Below are 18,772 nucleotides of genomic sequence, written 5' to 3'. Positions count from 1 at the left end.
GGTACAAGTCAGATGTACTGCAGTGTATGGCAAGAGAGCTGCACTGTTAAAAAAAACATTGGTGGTTAGGTTTAGTTTTTTGTTTTATTTTATAGCTGCCTGGGGATTAGTTTTTAGATTTTTGTCCTTTTTTTTCCCTCAGATTTCACTCCCACTATTATTCTATGCTATCAGCAAAGGTGGACCATGTCTGCAGTGCGGAAATATTTAAAAGTTTCGGATAAAGACCCCAAATTTGCAATCTGCAGAGGGGGTACAGTGCCAAGGCATTTTTCAACAACAGGTTTGATACACCAGGTAAAACACATCATCCACTTCAGCATACAGAATACATGAAAACAGTAATGCTTCCAAAAAGTGCCTCAGGGCCAGGCTCAACACCATCTGTTGCCACAGTCTTTGAAAAGGTTAAAAAATTTACAAGCGACAGTCCCAAAGCTCACGACATTACAGATAAAATTATGGAATTTATTTTATTAGACGACCATTCATTCTCTGTTGTGGAGGACATTGGATTCCGTAGGCTCATGCAACATATTGAGCCGCGTTACACAATACCAAGCAGACGCTACGTTGCAGATACCCGTCTACCTGAATTGTTTTGCAGTGTTAGAAAACATGTTCAAGAGCTAATGACTACCGACACAGCAATCAGTTTTACTACCGACATTTGGAGTTCAGACGTCAGTCCAACAAGCATGCTTAGCCTGACAGCGCAGTGGATAGATGCCAAATTTCAATTGCAAAACATCCTACTTAACGCACGTGAGTTTGTTGGATCACATACTGCAGCAGCAATATCTGATGCTTTAAAAACCATGCTTGACACATTGAGAAGTCTAAAGTGCATTTGATTGTCCGAGATAATGCGCGGAACATGGCAAAGGCAATGGAGGACAGTGAACTTAAAAGCATACCGTGTATGGCACACACGCTGCAATTGGCTGTGAATGAGGGATTTCTGAGTCAGCGCACCATATCTGATATCGTAACAAAAGGAAGAAAAATTGTAGGTCACTTTAAGCATTCTCAGCTTGCTTATTCCAGATTACAAGCTTTGCAAATACAGTTTGCAACACCACCGAAACGACTGCAGCAAGATGTAGCCACTCATTGGAACAGCACCTACTATATGCTGCAAAGTCTTTTCGAACAAAAGCGTGTTTTAGCGGCATACATTGCAGATTACGAGCTGTCGGCAACATTGAGCGCACATCAGTGGATGTTAGTTGAAAATAGTTTGTCTCTTCTATCTCCATTTGAACAGTTAACAAAAGAAATAAGCTCAGCTAATGCTTCCATTGAAGTTATTCCCTTGATTGCTGCACTGAAGCGTCTACTAGGAAAAGAGGCAGAAACAGACCATGGCGTAAAAACGGCTAAAACCACTCTACTGGAGGCCATTAACAACCGGTTTCAAGACACCGAATCCAACCTTCTAGATCCTCAATTTAAAGAGCATTATTTTTTAATGTGGAGAAAAAGCAGCGTGCATGGGAAATGATACAGGCACAAATGGAGGTGATGGAAGCATCTGGGGAAGGCGTTTTGAGGTGTAGCACAGAGAAAGTATACCAGAGAAACGGCCGCATACAAGTGAAGTGGAACACACTCCCTCGATATCTGATATGTTTGAAGAAATTTTACATGAACGCACCCCAGGCCATAGCAGTGCCACAACAACTGCAGCTACCCAACAGCTGGATTTAGCTTAACAGCCTATCACCGGAAGCGACAATCCCCTTGAGTACTGGCACATCAACAACCAACGTTTTCCTTTGCTTGCACAGATTGCACGCAGATATTTATCTGCCCCAAGCACCAGTACAGAGAGTGAGAGACTATTCAGTCTAGCTAAGTCTAACTTTGCTATTAAAAGGGATATGAAACTGAATAGGAAAATACACAGAGGTTGATTGATTTACTATTACTAAAACTGGAGAATGCAAAATCTGGTGCAGCTCTGCGTAGAAGGTTAGGTTAACCAATCGGCTTCCAGTTTTTTTTGTCAAAGCTTTGAACAAGCCCAAGAACTTCAAAGCTCATTGGCTAGCCTAATGTACTCAGCTGCGCAAAATTTTTCAATCTCTCCAATTTTAGTAAATCAACTCCACAATCTCTGGTGCTTGGAAGTGGGCCCCAGACTGTTGCCTACATGTTTCCCTGCTGGCTTCACTGGACATGCCTCATCTTGATGCCCTCTTATGACTAGGAAAGTCAGTGGATACACTTTCTGAAATAAAATAAGACAAAGGGCATCCCGGCCTAGTGCATTAAGGAAGACCTCTCTTTGTTAATATGGTAACTTAAGTAATATACAACAAACCAACAGGTGTTCTCTATCAACCTTGTTGTCAAAGTAAGCTTCCAGTCCATAATACATCACATCACCCATAGCCTAGGACAACTGGAAAACCCAACAGGCTAACGTGTTTTGAGGACTTGCCTCTCCTCGGAGCTCTGGCTCTAAGGAAGAGGCAAGTTCTTGAAACACCTTAAGCCTGTTGTTGGGTTTTCCAGTTGTCCCACTCCAATTATGCGATGTGAATGATGATGTATCGTGGACTGGAAGCTGATGTTTTGCTTTGACAACAAGCTTTGATACAGAACTGACCTGACGGCTTAGTAGTATAATGTGTATAATAGCCTATGCGCCCTCTGTCTTGTTTTATGGTTCTTCTATTTTTGAACTATTTAAATCTACTCAAACATAGAGGCTCTTAGTCTTTGGCATTTTTATATTATGCCTGTTTTTTGTTTTTATAATATTTTATTTTGTTTTTTATTATTATTAATTATTGTGCAATGTGCAGCAGCAGCATATGTACTGTTACTGTAAGTTAAGTTACTTACTTTAATTTTGTATTTTATCTTATTTTCTGTGTCCAATTTATGTGGGTTACTTTTTTATTAAACTACTTATTTTACATTACTAGATTATACTATTTTCATGATAATTAAAAGTCGAATATGAATACTAACAAATATAACACAATTTTGAGTTTTATCTATCAAATAAATTTTATTATTTAAAAAAAACTGTCATATTTGGTATCGGTTTTCGGCCTAGTGCATCCTTCGTTTTCGGTACCAAAATTTCTATTCGGTGCACCCCTAGTACCGACATTTAATGCCCTGTCCGTTCAGGGACAAAGTTCCAAAATGCAGGTCTTCTGCGTATCTATGGTCAAAATGTAAAATTATATGTTCATTTCCACATTGTACTTCAATTAGCTCTAGCCTGCTCCTATTAAAGAAGATCTGTCATTAAAGCCCAAGTGTAGCCAAAAAAAAAAAAAAAAAAAAAGAAAAATCAGCAAAAGGGACAACTTACAGTCAGTAGGATGTGGTCCCTTGTGTTGATGCCTCTACTGTTAGTTGAAATCCTCCTCTATGCAGCCCCTAAGTTCTATTAACCTCCTCTGCAGTAAGAGTTTGCGGGGATGGGGGTACTGTGTGATTTCAGTTTTACGAATGAACGATCTATCGGCGGAGCTGTGTATGTGTAAAAGCAGCTACTAAAAAAAATTTAAAAATCTGACAGGGGTTATATCCCTGGAAAGAACAAGGAGGGATAAAAGAGAACTATATGGCTCTACTAAACAGTTTGTAACAGCAGGCAGAAAGTCAGTAGTGACGCCTGCAAATGAGCTAATTGCTTACACCAATAGCACACAGGCAATAATATAGGTGCGTTCATCTGAATTAATTAAGCATATAATAGAACAAGGGGAGAGGTGGAATTAGGAACTAATTCCAAGGAAAAGCAATTCATCAAGGAGGAACAAACAATTAGCAAAAATGTGTATAAATTTTATTAAGTTATTCACGTGAACACCAATCAAAAATAGACAACGTTGTCTAAAACCACACAGATGGCCACCACACATAAATACCATACACACCTCCATAGGTAACAGATGAAGGTGATGTCACCTAGTAAGTCATCTGTAAAAAGGATGATTGACCTGATGGATACCAGCCTGAAGCTGATGGCAGCGGAGGAAACTATGGATGGTACTGCTGCCGTATATACCTCTCGTCCACTGTATGAGGATCAGTGAGTATCAAAGGAAAACAACCAATCTGCTAGTGGTGCAAAGAGGAATACAGTCCTGATATATAGAGTTCACTGTAGCCATACAGAGCTGTGAAGACCAATCGTTAAAAAATCGTGATCTCCATTCACCCCCTCTGACGATCTCGATTCTTTCATATAAACAAGTGGAGAGACTATCTGCTCACTCAGCTGTCAAAAGAAAGCATCCAGGCATTCTGCCAAGTCTTTAACTTGATACATTGTAACTAAGCTTCCTTCTTAGATCAAAGGGATAGAACTTCTGTGTAAATAAATAATCTGGGCAGTCTGCCAAGTTTTCAACAAGTGTAAATGCAGGAAGTTTAACCACTTAAAGTCTAAATCTTTTTCTGACACTTCTTTCTTAAGTTAAAAATCAATATTTTTTGCTAGAAAATTACTTGGAACCCCCAAACATTATACTATATATATTTTAGGAGAGACCCTAGGGAATAAAATGGCAATTGCTGCAATTTTTTATGTCACACTGTATTTGCCCAGCAGTCTTTCAAATGCAATTTTTGGGGAAAAAATACACTTCAATGAATAAAAAAAAAAAAACCTGAAACAGTAAAAGTTAGCCAAATTTTTTTGTTTTAACGTGAAAGATGATGTTATGCCGCGAGAATGGTGAGAGAATCGTGATCTATCTTCTAAGCAAAAAAATTGTGATTCTCATTTTAGCCAGAATCGTGCCGCTCTAATGTGCATCAATCCCATAGGTGGGATATAAAAGATACGATCTCACCCCTGTTTAGACACCGGACCAGGTCACTGATCTGATAGAAGAGCCGTTTCCTGCTGATCCCATCTCCAAGCAAATAGTCAGATAATCTTCCTTCAATGTGCAGAGTATCCTCTGCAAGATCCTTGTAATGCCAGTTGGGGAACGTGATGGCGGGGTAGAGTGATGGAGTAACCAGTGAGGTAGCCCATACGATACGGACAGTCCTGCAGTTCCTGGGCTGGCTAATGATCCTCGTGGAGGTACGGGAAAAATTCCCAGGGTGTGTGGGTGGGTTTATGGATACGCTATGATGAGCGTGATGGCGTCATGCTAGCCACACATACATAACAAACAGTGCAAGATTGGCGGACCGATCTGGAGGTGCAGTTATCCATGGAAAAATAAAAAATAATAAACAATATGATAATAAAATATCCCTCCCTTGCTCTAACCAAAATAATAAAAAAGTTTTTTCTATAGGTCTACTTTAACACAATGTGCTGTTGTGGCTTTTTTCCCACAGAAGAAAAAATGCTTTTTTTTGTTTTCACCCAGTGTATATCAATCCAGCATATTGGTGTGAACTGGGCCTATCAGAAACAATGGATTTCATCTTGTCATTACACTGGGCCTGCGAGCAACTCAACGGATGTGGTGTGACTGGGCCCTAAGGCCTCGTTCACACCATGTTCAGAGTTTTTCTGCATGGGTACAAATAAATCAACTGTTCTGTATGTGGCCTGTTCACACCAAACCCGTTATGTGCAGACTTTTCCTGGGAAGAAATCTGCATTGAGTATGGTGTTTTCTGCAGAGAAAAAAAAACTCCTGTAATGTCAACATTGTGGTGTGAAGTAAACAGGGCACATAAACAACTGTTTGCTTTTTTTTGTGTGCCCATGCAGAGAATTTATGTTACATAGTTCTGAACAAAAAAATGCTCAAGTGACTGCAGAGTTATGGTGGAGTGGTGGGGTTTTCCTTGTGTCCTTGCAGAGACCTACATAATAAATACACACATCTCTGCATATGGTGTGAACAAGCCCTAACAGCTCTTGGATTTGCTGAATTCTGACATGTGACAGTAAGCATGACAGCTCTCTTCTAGAATGTAATACTACAATATTTACATCAGTGACAATTAATCAGTCCCTTACCAACCAAGCTTTCTATATTTAGTGACATGAAATCAGATGAGATCTATTTGCATTGTCTAATAGTATACTCATTTACTACCCATACATGCAGGAAAATCCTGACCTTCACATTTCACCCACATAGCTATCTCCACCCACCATACAGCCTTATCATAATCATTCCCTAGGCAGTACAGTGCTGTGACATGTCATGTTATTGGGGCTTGTATAATGTTGGCAGACCAGAGTCTCTGAATTGAACTGTCCATGTACAGATCAGGCCCCTGAGCCTTTGTCCTTCTTGGCCTCATATGCAACAGCTCTTGGTTATCCCCTGAGATCCAACAAACACTGGTCATTCATGTTGTTTTTTGAAAATTCTTTTTATTTAATTTTCCATATAAAAAGTTACAAAAACTTAAAAGACAGTCAACAAACATAGTTACATAGTTACATAGTAGGTGAGGTTGAAAAAAGACACAAGTCCATCAAGTCCAACCTATGTGTGTGATTATGTGTCAGTATTAAATTACATATCCCTGTATATTGCGGTCATTCAGGTGATTATCTAATAGTTTCTTGAAGCTATCAATGCTCCCCGCTGAGACCACCGCCTGTGGAAGGGAATTCCACATCCTTACCGCTCTTACAGTAAAGAACCCTCTACGTAGTTTAAGGTTAAACCTCTTTTCTTCTAATTGTAATGAGTGGCCACGAGTCTTATTAAACTCTCTTCTGCGAAAAAGTTTTATCCCTATTGTGGGGTCACCAGTACAGTATTTGTAAATTGAAATCATATCCCCTCTCAAGCGTCTCTTCTCCAGAGAGAATAAGTTCAGTGCTCGCAACCTTTCCTCATAACTAAGATCCTCCAGACCCTTTATTAGCTTTGTTGCCCTTCTTTGTACTCGCTCCATTTCCAGTACGTCCCTCCTGAGGACTGGTGCCCAGAACTGGACAGCATACTCCAGGTGCGGCCGGACCAGAGTCTTGTAGAGCGGGAGAATTATCGTAAACAGCACTACAATTCACCAGCACCAGTGAACAATGCAGCTCCCATATAACATTTGTGACAGACTCATTCAAAGAAATAATTGCCATTCATGTTGTTTAACCACTTCAATACCAGGCACTTAGACACCTTCCCGCCCAGGCCAATTTTCAGCTTTCAGCGCTGTCGCAATTTGAATGACAATTGCGCGGCCATGCTACACTGTACCCAAACAATTTTTTTAGCATTTTGTTCCCACAAATAGAGCTTTCTTTTGGTGGTATTTGATCACCTCTGCGGTTTTTACTTTTTGCGCAACAAATAAAAAAAGACCGAAAATTTTGAAAAAAAACAAGTTTTTCTTTGTTTCTGTTAAAATTTTTTGTAAATAAGTACGTTTTCTTCTTCAGTGACGGGCACTGATATGGCTGCACTGACACGGCGGCACTGATGGGCACCGATGAGGTGGCACTGATGAGGTGGCACTGATAGGCGGCATTGATTAGTACATATGGGTGAAACTGATTGGTGGCACTGATGGGCACTGATAGGTGGGCACTGATGAGTGGCACTGAAAAAACTGATTGGTGGCATTGCTGGGCATAACTGAAACATAATGGTGCCAATCAGTGCCCATTTGTGGGCACTGATTGGCACAGATTGGGCACATTTGGCACATGTGGATGGCCATGGGGTACATACTTGGCCATCCACATGTTGCCCCTTCCCTGGTGGTCCTAGTGGCGATCCCTGGGGGTGCAGTGTGGTGATCTGAGGGGGGGCTGCGCTGATAAACAATCAGCGCAGACCCCCCCCCCTTGTCAGGAGAGCCGCCGATCGGCTCTCCTCTACTCGCGTCTGTCAGACGCGAGTGAGGAAAAGCCGATCAACGGCTCTTCCTACTGACATCATGATTAGCCGTGATTGGACACGGCTGATCACGTGGTAAAGAGCCTCCACCGGAGGCTCTTTACCAAGATCGGTGCAGTGGTGTGTTAGGCTGACACACCGCTCCACCGATCACTGCGATGCGGGCGCGCGAAGCATGTTATCCTGCTGGACGTCATATGACGCCCAGTCAGGATGACGCAACCACTTCCCGGACGTCAATCCGCTATAGGCCGGGCAGGAAGTGGTTAAAAGACAACATAAACGGTCATTAACCACTTACCGACCATATAACATACATATACGGTGACAAGACGGCTCTGCTGCGACAGATCACGTACGTAGTACGTGATCTGTCACTTCTGGGCAGGCGGCTCACTCCCGATGTGATTATACACATATACACAGTAGGATCTGATCTGCAGGTCAGACTTGATGTCTGCCGGCACTCGCTGATCGTTAGGCAGAGAGCCAGAACGGCAGTCTGTCTATGTAAACAAGGCAGATCGCTGTTCTTACCAGGAAAGGCTTGCATCCCGTGTCTCTGCAAAGCAGGACCATGGATCCATGTCTTCCCCTAGTAAAAGCACCTCCCACACTGTACACTAAAAAACACAGTTAAAGCGGTTGTAAACCCCGCTTGCGCTTGCACATTTTTACCTAAAAAGGTAAGCCTATAATAAGGCTTACTTGTAGGTAAAATGAATGTCTCCTAAACCTGTATGGTTTAGGAGATATTCACCTTGCATGCAGCCGCTGACGTCAGCTGCCGGAAAATCAGAGCTCCTTGCCGGAAAGAGGACTCCCACACGCTAGGGTGGGAATGATGTCATCGCGGCTCCGCCCACTCACAGCGAAGCCAGAAGAAACGCCGACACGTCAGCTCCCTTAGCAGTGACCGGGAGGTGGTGCGGGCGCTTCGTTCTACAGGAAGTACTGTATTTATTGGCGTATAACACTCACTTTTTCACCATGAAAATCGGGTGCAAATAGCGTGTGCATGTTATACGCCAATACTTCAATTTTAGCTGCCTCGGAGGGGACAGGGAGGGGGGCGGGACAAGCGCCGTCAGATTACATACAGTGAGAATCTCCTGTTTACTTGGCGGCCTCTGTAATAGGAAGTCCCGTCTCCTGGGCCGCCATTGGATCACTGTTCTGTCTATCATAGGAGATTCTCATTGTATGTAATCTGTCGGTGCTCATCCAACCCCACTCCCTGTCCCCTCTAGGCTGCAGATGGGCATCGATCAGGTTGCACTGATGGCAATGGTGAGGCTGCTGCATTGATGGCAATAGTGAGGCTGCATTGATGTGGACTGATGAGGCTGCATTAATGGCACTTGTGAGGCTGCAGATGGGCATTGATCAGGCTGCATTGATGGCAATGGTGAGGCTGCAGATGGGCACTGACCCTTATTTTGCTTCAAAGTTCCTTATTTATAATTTAAGCTTTTTTTCCTGAAACTTCCCTCTTAAAATGAATGTGCGTGTTATACGCCGATAAATACGGTATTTCATAATGAGCTCAATAATGCCCATAATGAACATTATGCCTTTGCCTTACAGGTTTTTTTTTCCATTTTGTTTTTTGCGGGCATACAACTGCTTTAAAGGCTCGTATACACTATAAGAAAAATCGGGCGCACATTTTCATCCGAAGAATTTTTGTACGATTTTCGTATAATGTGTACACATCTTTCACCAATTCCGAATTTTCGTTCGAAAATTCCCGAATGGACAAACTTTAAAATTTTTCTCGTACAGGAACAGAACAAATGATTTTTGTTTAATGTGTACTGTTTTTGTACAAGAAAGATCAGAAAAGAAAGACAGAAACAAAAAAAAAAAAAAAAAAGCCTTTGTCGTACGAGAATGCTTGCTCATCAGTTCCGATTTGCTGTGAAACAAGGAAAATCGGACGAACGTTCACCCGATTTTCTTATAGTGTGTACCCCACTTAACACTTTGATCACCCCTGTTTAACCCCTTCCCAGCCAGTGTCATTAGTACAGCGACAGTGCATATTTTATTAGCACCGATCACTGTATTTTATGGTTGAACTAGATGGACTTGTGTCTTTTTTCAACCTGACTATGTAACTATGTATTGGTGTCCAAATGCCCGTCGCAATATCAAAGTCCCGCTATAAGTCGCTGAAAGCCGCCATTACTAGTAAAACAAATAAATAAATAAAAATATCCCATAGTTTGTAGACTCTACAACCTTTGTGCAAAGCAATCAATATACGCTTAATGGGATTTTTTTTTTACCATTAATATGTAGCAGAATACAGATCGGTCTGTATATACAGTATATATTCCGGAAGTGGTTAAAGAGCTGAATATGTTTTATTTATTATGCTCTAAAACATCCCTTAGAGCTAGTTCTTCTGAAGAGCGATCCATTGGATTGCTTTTTTAGGGGTGTTTGACAAGAGGTGAGGGGGCGATATGTCATAGGTACATGGACAGCTTTATATTTCTAAGGAATGTCAACAACAGCAGCAATGCATAACATTCTCGCCACGCTGACAGAGTACAAGGTTTTAGAATTTGCAACAAGTGATCTATTCTACCATACTTCAGGAAAATAGCGAAAGCTGATCCCCAGGCAAAAACCAAACACACAGTGGAATCCATATACTGCGAGAACCGTTTTACCTGTCAAAGGATTTGTAATTCTTTTCAGCCAGCCGATCACCTGGGCACCCCTGCCAAACAGCACAACCAGGTTTTGGATCTCTCTGCAGACAATGCAGTCACATCAAACACCCCTGCACAGACCCTGAAACCCCACAAGAATGTATTCCTGCAATGGGCTAGAGGACAATCTTGCTATATTTCCAGCCTTGAGATGCGGTGACGTCACTCGTGCATCTTGCAAGTTTCTTTTACCTCCATTGAGTCGGCCAAATCGTCCTTCATTTGCATATCACATTCTCCCCCTCCCAGACACTGCAGCTCACAGTGGGAGGGTTTCAGAAACAGAGGCAATGCTGTCAATCCAGAAAGGAGCAGAGAAAGGGTGTGTGGCCAGGTACTAATTGACAAGCTACAGCCTTATACATCAGCAGTGGTAATGCAGATAACCACGCCCTCCCCAAACATCCTCCTATCCCACTGTAGTACAAGAAGGCACAGACTATATGAGGCAAAGTTCACCCCCCCCCCCCCCCCCATTCCAGAAAGCTGCATTAGAGGGGCGTCATTGGCAGGATCAATAGGTATTTGTGTGGCTTTAGGAAAAATGGTAAGTGCACTTACAATTAAAAAGTGGTTCTAAAGGCTTGGATTTTTTTTTTGTAATAGCAAACTACTTACCTGCTCTGTGCAATGGTTTTGTTTTGAACAGAGCAGCCCTGATCCTCCTCTTCTCAGGTCCCCCACCATCGCTCCTGTCTCTTCCTCCTTGACCAGTGCCTCCAAAAGCAAGCCGCCTGTTATGGGGGCACTGGTGTCCATAAGACACATAGAGCTGAGGCTTGGCCCGCCCCTACTCTCTCCTTATTGGCTGTGATTGTCAGCAGTGGGAGCCACTGCTGTCTGAGCCTATGAGGTGAGGGAGTCCCGGTAAAGCCGAGGCTCTCGTGCATATCACTGGACCGAGAGAGGGCTCAGGTGAGTATTAGGGGGAGCTACAGAGTGAGCAGCACACAGAAGGTTTTTTACCTTCCTGTATAGAATGCAGGAAGGTAAAAAAAACCCTCAGCCTTTACAACCACTTCAAGGTTTTTACCTTAATGCATTAAGGTAAAAACCTTCAGTATGCAGCCCCCATTATAATTACCTGAGGCCCATCTCGATCCAGCAATGTGCATGAGAGCAGCGGCTCTCTCGGGTCATTCTCTCCGCATTGGCTCACACAGCAGCAGGATCCACTGGCTCCTGCTGCTGTCAATCACAGCCAGTGAACCAATGAGGAGAGAGCAGGGGACGGGGATAAGCCACAGGCTTGCTATTGGGGGCACTCAGTATAGGGGAGGAACCAGGACCGCCAGCAGGGGACCCAAAAAGAAGTAGATCGAGGCTGCTCTGTGCAAAACCATTACACAGAAGAAGTATAACATGTTTGTTATTTAAAAAAAAAAAATCACTTTAAAAAATGGAATTCCAAACAAAAAACATATTGTATTTTCCAAGAAATAACATTTTGTATATGCATTATGTTTATATAATTCTGCATATTTCAGCTGTACCTGGTTATCCTGCATGTTTGCAACGTGGATGTTTATTTCCATTTTCAAGCCAACAACGATAGATTGTTAGTAGTAAATGCCATTTCCTATTAGCATTGTGGAGGTGACCCATACACATCAGATGCTTTTTGGTGAATGAAGACGCCCTAATTAAATGAGAAAGCTCCTACACCGCCATGTATGCACATCTCCCCTTCTCCTAACCTCACTCTGCCTTCCATATATGACAGAAAGCTGTGTGCATCTCTCCACGTCATCACTACCAAAACATTCTGCAGTAGATAAAGCCTACATACCCAGACACAACCTATCTATTCCACTGAGCTCTGCAAAGCCACTGGGGGAGGGGGAGGGACACATTTCTGCCAGCTACCGTTAGACCTGGCAGTCTGTTACCTTGAAAATGTGTCCTATGGGCCCTGTATCACATCTGGCAGTGACACAAGAAAGCTTGGTTCAACATGCCCACCAGCCACATAGGATTACAACCTGCTGGAAAACCGGCACCTCCTAATGCTTAGGACAGGCTGCTTAGCCACATCTTGAAAAGCGATCACCTGCGGATGGTTTTTCAGAGCGTTGGCTAGTGTGAATCTAAACTAACAGAGCTGTTAGTAAGACTAGATGGACAGAAATGCAGACCCTTTGGCAGGAAGAACAGCTCACAAATATTTGATTTCTTTTTTTGCCTGGAGTACAGGTTTAAAAAAGATGTCCATATTCAGATAAAGTAGACTTTTTTTTTTTTTTTTGTCCCTTTGCCCTGAGATATCTGACCCCCCCATATATATTTACTGAGCTCTAACAAGTGCTTTCTCCATGATTTACATCCAGTGGTGAAAAGCTCCCTCTTCTGGCCATGGCCGTGCAGTACAGCCTCATAGATACAGTGCCTTGCAAAAGTATTCACCCCCCTTGGCTTTTAACCCATTTTATTTCATTACAGCCTTTAGTTCAATTTTTTTTATATTTGAATTATATGTGGTGGATCAGAACACAATAGTCTAAGTTGGTGAAGTAAAGGCACCACTAACCAAACACTGCCATGAAGACCAAAGAACTCTCCAAACAAGTAAAGGACAATGTTGTTGAGAGGTACAAGTCAGGGTCAGGTTATAAAAAAATATCCAAATCTTTGATGATCCCTAGGAGCACCATCAAATCTATCAAAACCAAATGGAAAGAACATTTCACAACAGCAAACCTGCCAAGAGACGGCCACACACCAAAACTCACAGACCGGGCAAGGAGAGCATTAATCAGAGAGGCAGCACAGAGACCTAAGGTAACCCTGGAGGAGCTGCAGAATTCCACAGCAGAGACTGGAGTATCTGTACATAGGATGACAATAAGCTGTATGCTCCATAGAGTTGGTCTTTATGGCAGAGTGGCCAGAAGAAAGCCATTACTTTCAACAAAAAACAAAATGGCACATTTTGAGTTTGCAAAAAGGCATGTGGGAGACTCCCAAAATGTATGGAGGAAGGTGCTCTGGTCTGATGAGACCAAAGTTGAACTTTTTGGCCATCAAAGAAAACGCTATGTCTGGCGCAAACCCAAGACATCACATCACCCAAAGAACACCATCCTCACAGTGAAACATGGTGGTGGCAGCATCATGCTGTGGGGATGTTTTTCAGCAGTCAGGACTGGGAAACTGGTCAGAGTTGAGGGAAAGACAGATGGTGCTAAATACAGGAATATTCTTGAGCAAAACCTGTACCACTCTGTGTATGATTTGAGGCTAGACCAGAGGTTCACCTTCCAGCAGGACAATGACCCCAAACACTCTGCTAAAGCAACACGTTAGTGGTTTAAGGGGAAACATGTAAATGTGTTGGAATGGCCTAGTCAAAGCCCAGATCTCAATCCAATAGAAAATCTGTGGTCAGAGTTAAAGATTGCTGTTCACAAGTGCAAACCATCCAACTTGAAGGAGCTGGAGCAGTTTTGCAAGGAGGAATGGGCAAAAATCCCAGTGGTAAGATGTGGCAAGCTCATAGAGACTTATCCAAAGCCACTTGGAGCTGTGATAGGCGCAAAAGGTGGCTCTACAAAGTATTGACTTTAGGGGGGTGAATAGTTATGCACATTTACTTTTTCTGTTATTGTGTCCTATTTGTTGTTTGCTTCACAATAAAAAAAAAAAAAAAAAAACAAAAACAAAAAAAACAATCTTCAAAGTTGTGGGCATGTTCTGTAGATTAAATGATGCAAATCCTCAAACAATCCATGTTAATTCCAGGTTGTGAGGCAACAAAACACGAAAAATGCCAAGGGGGGTGAATACTTTTGCAAGGCACTGTATCTATGAAGCTGTTGGAGATGAAGGTAGACCAGCCCCATAGAAGAATATACTTCACAGACAGCCAGGGGAGGGAACCTTTCACCCCTGGATGTAAACAATGGAGGACGTGGCTGTCAGATACATCTGTGGAGGAGGGAGGGGGGATTTGGATTGGTCAGGAGAAAGGGTCAAAAAAAGAAAAGAAAGTAGACTTTGTTTGAAAGCACACTTATTTTTTCAAGTGGTTGTAAAGATTAGACATGAAATATGAACAAAGCATATCCCTGTATAGTGTACCGGTCTCAGTCCAGAGCACTAGATGTCATTTCTGCCTGCTGCTTTGTCTTTCTGCTATCAGCATTAATCACTTCTGACAAATGTTTCTGACACCAAGAGAAAAATTGTGACAGGGGAGGGATCTCCAGTAGATTGACAGCCTCAGCTGTTTGCTGTGTGAAATGAGGTGTGTCCCTTCCCTCCAATCAACTCTTAGAGCTCTCCTCACCAAGCCATGCAGAGTAATTTCAGCTCTCCACCTCCTTTTTTTCTGACAGCTCAGACAAGCTTAGTAAATGTTACACTTTGAAAAGATGTAGATAAGAGAAGACTGCAGATAAACAGGTACAACTTATGCAGGAGGATTTGTTTTCTTTGTGTATCACCTGAGGTCAGTCACTTCACTGGGTGTATTTGAGGGTTTATAATCACTTTAACTTTCAAGTCAAAGTCTGTCAAGCCAGGTGGGGTTAGCAGGGTCACCTATGGCTTGAATAGATAAGTCAAAGCCACAGACTCCAAAATAAAAGCCAAGTGTTGGGTTATTAAGACAGATGAAAATAACATACATGCACATTCTAAATACTAAATATCGATTTCTACACATACTTCCCCCCCCCCTTTTTTTTTTACATCATTCCCCCTAATGCCAGCGACACATGGCTCAATTTTGCCCAATTCCTGCTTAATTAACTGAAATTCAGGCCATAGGTGGCCCTGCCAACTCCACCAGGCTTGAAAAAACTTTGACTTGAAAGTTGAAGTGGTTGTAAACCCTTACCTACACCCAGTGAAGTGACCAGCCTCAGGTGATACACAGAAATGAAACAAATCCTCCTACAAAAGTTTTAACTGGTTATCTGCTGTCTTCTCTTCTCTACATCCATTCATAGCGCAGAATTTATAAAGCTTGTCTGAGCTGTCAGAAAACAGGGCACAATGAGCTGAACTTACACTCTGCAGAGCTCAGTGAGGAGAGCTCTAAGAGCTGATTGGAAAGAAGGGACACATCCCCCTCCACACAGCATACAGGAACAGAATCTGAGGCTGTCAATCAGCTGGAGATCCCTCCGTGTCACCTTTTTTTCTCTAGGTGTCAGTTAAACTTGTCAGAAGTGATTCCTGCTAATAGCAGAGGAATGACGCAGAAGGCAGAAATGACACTCAGTGCTCTAGATTGAGACAAGTACACGCTATAGAAGGCTATGCCTTGTTCATATTTCATGTCTGAGGTTTACACTATCGTGAACACAGACATTGCATCTGATTCGCACTGCATTGCGGTGCAGATCACATGATGTCAGTTTGTATGGATGAACTTGCATTGGATTTTCATGAAATTGCTGCAGGAACCTTTTTTTCTCTGATTGGAATCGGATCTCATGGATGGTCACACTAGGGTTGCCACCTCATCCCTTTAAAATGGAACACATATTAATTACACAGGTTCTGTGGCTGATTAAGGTGGTAATTAAACTCACTTGGTGCCTTATCAGCAATTAATTAGCCTCAGAACCTGTGTAATTCAAATGTGTTCAGGTTTAAAGGGATGAGGTGGCAACCCTAGTTCACACCCATGCGATCCAATTCCTGTCCGAATTCACAGTTCGCACTGCGATCCGAACTGGGGGTGTTATTAACTTTGTATTCACCCCTATAGCGGTTCGCAGAGGACAGTGTTAACTTCCTGCGAGGGAGGTGCAATGCGGGAACCGCCACTAGAATCACACTGGTTCCCGCATGTGTGAACCCAGGCCAAAGGAGCCAAGTGGAAAATTGTCCAACAGCCACTTTATCCAATCCGCTGTAGCCACTGTTGGGGTATTGTGACATTTGCAGGGTGCAGGCTGTCAGAATACAATAGCCGGAAGTGGTAGATTCCTCCATAGAAGCTGTTTAGCATATATGGGGGGAATTAAGACATTTGCCTTGATCAGATCTGAAAGGTGGGCACATGACATCAATGGCTTTCTCTGAAACAAACAGCCATTACTAATAACAGACATGCACAGCTTAGTCCATGAGCTCACATCCTTTGTGCAATGATGCAGCCAATCAAGAGGAGGGCTGGGTGACACCTTGAGTTGCATGGTGTCACTGATCATAGCTGGCAGTTTCAAAGGCTTATTGCTGGACTACACAGATGAGGTTGGCATCCTCTGTATGCCACTCTGTATGCCACTCTAGACCAACCTGCACTCTTCTTCTACATTAATGAGCAGAGGGCCTGGTCAACCCCGCCCCCAGTCCACCATGTTGTTTAGGTGACAATGAAGCAATGCAAGCCGCAGCTCATTGGAGTAAAAAAAAAAAAAAAAAAGCACAAGTTTGGTTAGAGATGAGCTTGGAGGACGCCTGAATTCACGTCTACTGTTCAACCAGAGAACGGAAAACGTCACACACATTATATGGCTGTTCAGTGTCCAAATAGTCATTTTAGGGTGGCGTTCCCCTTTAAGAAAGCATGTCTACAAATTGGTGTCCCCACACAGGACATTGGAGGACTAAACCCATGCTACTGAGAATATGGAGGAGCAAAGGTCACCCAATAACAGGAGACCGGTCATGTCTGCCATGATCCCCATACATTGGAGTGAGGTCATGACACTTCCAGTTCTCCATGGACAAGTTACTAGAGGGTCACAGCCCGCCCCCTCCCTCCATTCTCCCAGGGGACTTAGGGGACCGCTCTACTCACGGGGTGACATCAGCCGCTGTACCGCCAGGAGGCGCCTCCGCTTGGCTGCTACTGTATGGGAACCAGCCCGGTGTTTCCTCAGATTAGGCGACCCGTCAGAATGTGTAACGGAAGTGACGTTTCGTCGCCGCCATCTTGCTACACCCCGCACTCCTTCATAATGAGGATATACTAAGAAGTGGGAAAGCGGACATCTTGTTACACCCACCGGAGTTTTGCATTTTAAACTTATTTTTAACAGTAAAGTGAGTTTATATAGTGAAATACAGTACTTTGAACTCCATCTGACTGTTTAGATGTTGAATTTTAAAAGCAGCCAAATTCTGTCAGATTAGCAAACCTATGAGATGAGCAGGCTTGCCGCTGCTTTTAAGATTCAACATCTAACCAGTCAGACGGAATTTTAAGTGCTGTATTTCGCTATATAAACTCAATTTACTGTTAAAAATGAGTGTAAAATACAAAGCTCCTGTGGGTGTAACAAGATGTCCGCTTTCCCCCTTCTCAGTGTATCCTTACTATGGAGGAGTGCGGGGTGTAGCAAGATGGCGGCGACGGACCGTCACTTCCGTTACACATTCTGACTGGTCGCCAAATCTGATGAAACACCGGGGCACAGAAGACACGGGGCGGGGCCATGACGTCACCTCTGAATGGGCGTCCCGTCCTGTGAGCGGAATGTAGAGGGGAGCGGCACGGAGCACATGAAATACTGCAGACGCACATAATTGCACTATAAAGAGATTCACATAACTCTAAGCCCGTAAATAGATAAGTCATGTATACATGGTAATAATTTATCTAGAAAAGTAGTGGCGCAGGCTACGATAAAATGGCGGCAACGTGCATTCATTTTCTACTAATCTTTAACAGCGCTAAGGCGGAGTTTTGAATAACAACAGCTAGACGTGTATAGTTATTATCAGCACCGTTGAATACTCTCTCCCTGGAGTTAGCGACTTTTTGCCCACAATAAATATGGCGACAACTGGCGGAAGAATGGGACCCTGGTCATGTGACACAGTCCTTTGACCCATATTTGGAAGCTTAGGGAATCTGGTAGTAATGTAGCTTGGACTGGCTGCGCAAGGTAAGTGAACAGTCTCTTTAGCCTCGCTGATTATTTTGATTCGCCACTGTAATGAAGGTTCTAGTTTACATATAGCATTAGTAGTTACAGGAGATGCCCCAGATTTCCAAAAACAAACCTCAGCAATAAAGTCATTTTTTTTCCTGCATGTTTGTTTCAGTGTTAAGGTTGTTTTTTGTTTTTTTTAAAGAGTAACTAACGTCAAACCTTTTTTTGCAATATGGATAGAGTTTAGGAGGGTTATAACCCCTGTCAGTTTTTATTTCTTTATTTTTGCCATCTGGTCCCATTGGGGAGATTTCCCACCTTACTCTATCCAAAACTTTAGAAAAACTTTCCTGTAGTTATACCCTAAAGTGAAACTTTAGTCAGTCCTGCTAGATCACTTCAGGCTGGTCCCTTC

The 18,772-nt window shown here is 42.9% G+C and overlaps 2 protein-coding genes across 2 annotated transcripts in view; one reads left to right on the top strand and one right to left on the bottom strand.

Annotated features, from left to right (window-relative positions):
- Positions 1–17,420, bottom strand: part of ABHD18 (abhydrolase domain containing 18) — a 74,944-nt gene extending 57,524 nt beyond the window's left edge. Inside the window, exon 1 of the mRNA XM_073603788.1 lies at positions 17,280–17,420. The gene's annotated coding sequence lies outside the window, so the exon portion shown is untranslated. The remainder of the gene's footprint in view (positions 1–17,279) is intronic.
- A 764-nt stretch (positions 17,421–18,184) lies between these two features.
- Positions 18,185–18,772, top strand: part of MFSD8 (major facilitator superfamily domain containing 8) — a 35,231-nt gene continuing 34,643 nt past the window's right edge. The window contains exon 1 of the mRNA XM_073603775.1: positions 18,185–18,369. The gene's annotated coding sequence lies outside the window, so the exon portion shown is untranslated. The remainder of the gene's footprint in view (positions 18,370–18,772) is intronic.

The sequence above is a fragment of the Aquarana catesbeiana genome, linkage group LG01, assembly GCF_042186555.1.
Source record: "Aquarana catesbeiana isolate 2022-GZ linkage group LG01, ASM4218655v1, whole genome shotgun sequence".
In the NCBI taxonomy this organism is placed as follows: Eukaryota; Metazoa; Chordata; class Amphibia; order Anura; family Ranidae; genus Aquarana; species Aquarana catesbeiana.
This window is presented reverse-complemented; position numbering and strand designations above follow the sequence as displayed.